General features: G+C 29.5%; 1 protein-coding gene across 1 annotated transcript in view; it reads right to left on the bottom strand.

Moving 5' to 3' along the window:
* The window catches only part of Pi4KIIIalpha (phosphatidylinositol 4-kinase III alpha), a 192,915-nt gene that overhangs the window by 69,192 nt on the left and 117,723 nt on the right, over positions 1-6,000 (bottom strand). The window lies entirely within an intron of this gene.

Raw genomic sequence — 6,000 nt, forward strand, 5'->3', positions numbered from 1 at the left:
AATAATCCAACTCTTGCATTTCAACGAAAGAAATTCAAAATTAACTAAGAAAGATCAAGAGAATGTAACTTTGAGAAGGTAAACCACTACAAAACAATACTGAAATATTTCAACTCTTGCATTGTAATTAAAGAAATTCAGAATGAACTTGGAAAAATCAAGAAAATGTAACTCTGACAAGATAAACCATAACAAAACACTAATGAAATATTCCGACTCTTGCATTTCAACGAAAGAAATCAAAAACGGAATTCTAAAAAACAAGAGAATGTAACTGTGAAAAGTTAAACAACGACAAAACACTACGGAAATATTACGACTCTTGTATTTCAACAGAAGAGACCCAGAATTAACTCTAAAAAATCAACATAGTGTAACTGTGAGTAGATAAACAACGAAAGAACATTACTGAAATAATCCAACTCTTGTATTTCCATGAAGAAAATTCAAAATGAACTTTGAAAAATCAAGAAAATATAAGTGTGAGAAGGTAAACCACCACAAAACACTACTGAAATATTCCAACTCTTGCATTTCAATGAAATAAATGTAGAATGAAATTTGAAAAATCATGAGAATTTAACTTTTACAATTTAAACAACAAAAAAAACAACTGAAATATTACAACTCTTGCATTTAAATGAAAGAAATACAAAATGAACTTTTAATAATAAAGAGAATGTAACTTTGACAAGGTAAAACACGACAAAACACTACTTAAATAATCCAACTCTTGCATTTCAACGAAAGAAATCCAAAATGAACTTTGAAAAATAAAGATAATGTAAGTTTGAAAATGTAAACGACGACAAAACACTAATTAAAAATTCCAACTCTTGCATTTCAACGAAAGAAATTCAAAAATGAACTTTAAAAAATCAAGAGAATGTAACTGTGACAAGGTAAACCGCATCAAAACACTACTGAAATATTCCAACTCTTGCATTTCAACGAAAAAAATCCAATTTCACTTTGAAAAATCAAGAAAATGTAAATTTGTAAAGTTAAAGCGCAACAAAACACATTTCAACGAAACAAATTCAAACTGAACTTTTAAAAATCAATAGACTTTATCTGTGACAAGGTAAACCACCCCAAAATACTACTGAAATATTCTAACTCTTTCATTTCAATGAAAGAAATCCAAAATAAACATTTAAAAATCAAGAAAATTTAACTGTGACAAGTTAAATCGCATCAAAACACTACTGAAATATTCCAACTCTTGCATTACAAATAAAGAAATCCAAATGAACATTGAAAAATAAATAGAATCTAAATGTGTCAATGTAAAGCACAACAAAACACATTTCAGGGAAAGAAATCCAAAATGAACTTTGAAAAATCAAGAGAATCTAACTGTGACAAGGTATACCACGACAAAACACTACTGAAATATTCCAACTCTTGCATTTCAATGAAAGAAATCCAAAATGAACTTTGAAAAATCAAGAAAATGTAACTCTGGCTAGGTAAACCACAACAAAACACTAGTGAAATATTCCAACTCTTGCATTTCAATGAAAAAAATTCAAAATGAATTTTGAAAAATTAAGAGAATGTAACTGTGACAAGATAAATCATGACAAAACACTACTGAAATATTCCATGTCTTGCATTTCAATGAAAGAAATCCAAAATGAACTTTGAAAAACCAAGAGAATGTAACAGTGACTAGGTAAACCATAACAAAACACTACTGAAATATTCCAACTCTTGCATTTCAATGAAGAAATCCAAAATGAACTTTTAAAAATCAAGAGAATGTAACAGTGACAAGGTAAACCACGACAAAACACAACTAAAATAATCCAACTCTTGCATTTCAATGAATTAAATTCAAAATGAACTTTGAAAAATCGAGAGAATGTAACTGTGACAAGGTAAACCACAACAAATCACTACTGAAATATTCCAACTCTTGCATTTCAACGAAAGAAATCCAAAATAAACTTTGAAAAATCAAGAGAATGTAACTGTGACTAGGTAGACCACATCAAAACACTACTGAAATATTCCAACTCTTGCATTTCAATGAATAAAGTCCAAAATGAAATTTGAAAAATCAAGAGAATGTAACTGTGACAAGGTGAACCACGACAAAACACTACTGAAATATTCCAACTCTTGCATTTTAACGAAATAAATCCAAAATGAACTTTGAAAAATCAATAGAATGTAACTGTGACAAGGTGAACCACAACAAAACACTACCGAAATATTCCAACTCTGGCATTTCCATGAAAGAAATCCAAAATGAACTTAGAAAAATCAAGAAAATGTAAGTGTGACAAGGTAAACCACAAAAAACACTACTGAAATATTCCAACTCTTGAATTTCAAAGAAATAAATCCAAAATGAACTTTGAATAATCAGGAGAATGTAGCTGTGACAAGTTAAAGCACAAAAAAACACTACTGAAATATTCCAACTCTTTAATTTCAATTAAAGAAATTCAAAATGAACTTTGAATAATCAAGAGAATGTAACTGTGACAAGGTAAACCACAACAAAACACTGCTGAAATATCCCAACTCTTGCATTTCAATGAAAAAAAATTCAAAATGAACTTTGAAAAATCAAGAAAATGTAAGTATGACAAGGTAAACCATGACAAAACATTTCTGAAATATTCCAACTCTTGCATTTCAACGAAAGAAATCCAAAATCAATTTTGAAAAAACAAGAGAATGTAACTGTGACAAGATAAACCACGACAAACACTATTGAAATAATCCAACACTTGCATTTCAACGAAATAAATTCAAAATTAACTAAGACAGATCAAGAGAATGTAACTTTGAGAAGTTAAACCACAACAAAACACTACTGAAATATAAAAAATCTTGCATTGTAATTAAAGAAATAAAGAATGAAATTTGAAAAATCATGACAATGTAATTGTGACAAGATAAACCATAAAAAAACACTAATGAAATACTCAAACTCTTGCATTTCAACGAAAGAATTAAATAATAAAGATCGAAAAAACACGCGAATCTAACTATGACAGGGTAAACCAGCACAAAACATTACTGAAATATTTCAATTCTAGCATTTCAACGAAAGAAATTCAAAATGAACTTTGAAAAATCATGAAAATGAAAGTGGGACAGGGTAAACCAAGGCAAAACACTAGTGAAATACTCCAACTGTTTCATTTCAATCAAAGAAATTCAAAATGAACTTTGAAAAATCAAGAAAATATAAATGTGAGAAGGTAAAGCATATCAAAACACCAATGAAATATTCCAACTCTTGCTATTTCAATGACAAAAACAGGAAATTAACTTTGAACAATCATGACAATTTAACTGTGACAGGGAAAACCACGAGAAAACACTATTGGAATATTCCAACTCATGCATTTCTACGAAAAAAATCCAAAATGATTTATAAAAGATCTATTGAAGAAGCGTGGCTCATTGTGAAAGCCGACGTGACGCTACTGAAATAATCTAAGTCCTGTATTTCAACGAAAGAAATCCAAAATAATATTTGAAAAATCTAGAGAATATACCCGTAACAAGGTAAACCATGATAAGATAATACTGGAATAATCAAACTCTGACAGTTCATCTAATGAAATTCAAATGATCATTGAAACATTGATCAACTGTATCAGTGAATTAGAAAGCTTATCGAACTTCATGTTAGATATTACAACGTTTGAATTTCAATGAAGGATATCCAAAAATGTACATATAGGTGTTTAGGGAGAGCAATCGCGGCATAGACCGCACCAGCAAGCAACCGTTTACATAATCCAGCTATATAATTTCAACGAAATATATCCAAAATGAAAGCTGAAAAATACGGACACTGTAATTGTGGCATGGTATGCCATAAAAAAAAACTAGTGGTATAATCCAAATCTTTCATTTCAATGAAAGAAATTCGAAATGAACTTTGAAAAAATCAAGAGAATTTAACTCTGACAGGGTAAATCATAACAAAACACTATTGAAATATTCAAACTCTAGCATTTCAACGAAAGAAAACCAGAATGAACTTTGAAAAATCACGAGAATGTAACATTGAGAAGTTAATAGCATAACAAACCACTACTAAAGTACTCCAAATCTTGTTTTTTAGCGAAATGAATCAAAAACGAACTTTGAAAAATCAAGAGAATGAAACTTTGACATGGTAAACCAAGACAATACACTACTGAAATAATCCAAGTGTTGTATTTCAGGGAAAGAAGTCCAAAATAAACGTTGAAAAGTCAAAAAAATGTCACTTTGACAAGGTAAACCACGAAAGGATACTTCTTAAATATTCCAGCTCTTGCATTTTAACGAAAGAAATTCCAAAGGGAACTTTGAAAAATCAAGAGAATGTAACTGTGACTAGTTAAACCACAACAAAACACTACTGCAATATTCCAACTCTTGCATTTCAAGGAAAGAAATCCGAAAATGAACTTTGAAAAATCAAGAGAATGTAACTGTGACAAGGTAAACCATAACAAAACACTACTGAAATATTCCAACTCTTGCAATTCAAGGAAGAAATCCAAAATGAACTTTGAAAAATCAAGAGAATATAACTGTGACATGGTGAACCATGACAAAACACTCCTGAAATAATCCAACTTTTGCATTTCAATTAAAGAAATTCAAAATGAACTTTGACAAATCAAGATAATGTAACTTTAACAAGGTAGACCCCAACGAAACACTACTGATATATATCAACTCTTGCATTTTGACGAAAGAAATCCAAAATCACCTTTTAAAAATGAAGAGAATGTATCAGTGAATAGCTAAACCATAACAAACACAACTGAAATATTCAAACTCTTGCATTTGAATGAAAGACATCTAAAATTAACTCTAAAACACCAAGAGAATGCAACAGTGACAGGGTAAACCACGACAAAACACTACTGAAATATTCCAACTCTTGCATTTCAATGAAAGAAATCCAAAATGAAATTTGAAAAATCAAGAGAATGTAACTGTGACTAGGTAAACCACAACAAAACACTACTGAAATATTCCAACTCTTGCATTTCAATGAAAGAAATTCAAAATGAACTTTTGAAAAATCAAGAGAATGTAACTTTGATAAGGTAAACCATAACAAAACATTACTGAAATAATCCGGATTTATCATTTCAATGAAAGAAATCCAAAATCAACCTTGTAAAAACATGAGAATTTAACTATGACAATATAAACCACAACAAAACACAACTGAAATACTCCAACTCTTGTATTTGAAAGATTAAAATCAAAAATGAACATTGAAAAATCAAAAGAATGTAACCTAGACATGTTAAACCATGACAAAACATTACTGAAATAATCCAACTCTTGCATTTCAATGAAAGAAATTCAAAATGAACTTTGAAAAATCAAGAAAATTTAACTGTGACAATTTAAACCGTGACAAAACATTTCTGAAATATTCCAACTCTTTCATTTCAACTAAAGAAATAAAAAATAAACTTTTAAAAATCAAGAGAAGGTAGCTATGACAAGTTAAACCGCGACAAAACACTACTGAAATAATCCAACTCTTGCATTTCAACAAAAGAAATTCAAAATGAACTCTGAAAAATCAAGAGAATGTAACTGTGAGAAGGTAAACCACAACAAAACACTACTGAAATATTTCAACTCTTGCATTTCAATTAAAGAAATAGAGAATGAACTTTGAAAAATCATGAAAATGTAACTCTGAAAAGATAAACCATCAAAAAACACTACTGAAATATTCCAACTCTTACATTTCAAAGAAAGAAATCCTAAACGTACTTTGTAAAAACCAAGTAATGTAACTGTGACAATGTAAACCATCACAAAATACTACTGAAATAATCCAACTCTTGCATTTCGAAGAAAGAAATTCAAAATGAAATTTGAAAAAACCAGAGAATGTAACTGTGACAAGATAAACAATGACAAAACACTACGGAAATAATCCAACGCTTGCATTTCAATAGAAGAAATCCAGAATGAACTCTGAAAAATCAAGAGAATGTAACTGTG

This window comes from Artemia sp. Qi Xiang Cuo, chromosome 3 (genome assembly GCF_049724085.1).
Source record: "Artemia sp. Qi Xiang Cuo chromosome 3, ASM4972408v1, whole genome shotgun sequence".
NCBI classification, from domain to species: domain Eukaryota; kingdom Metazoa; phylum Arthropoda; class Branchiopoda; order Anostraca; family Artemiidae; genus Artemia; species Artemia sp. Qi Xiang Cuo.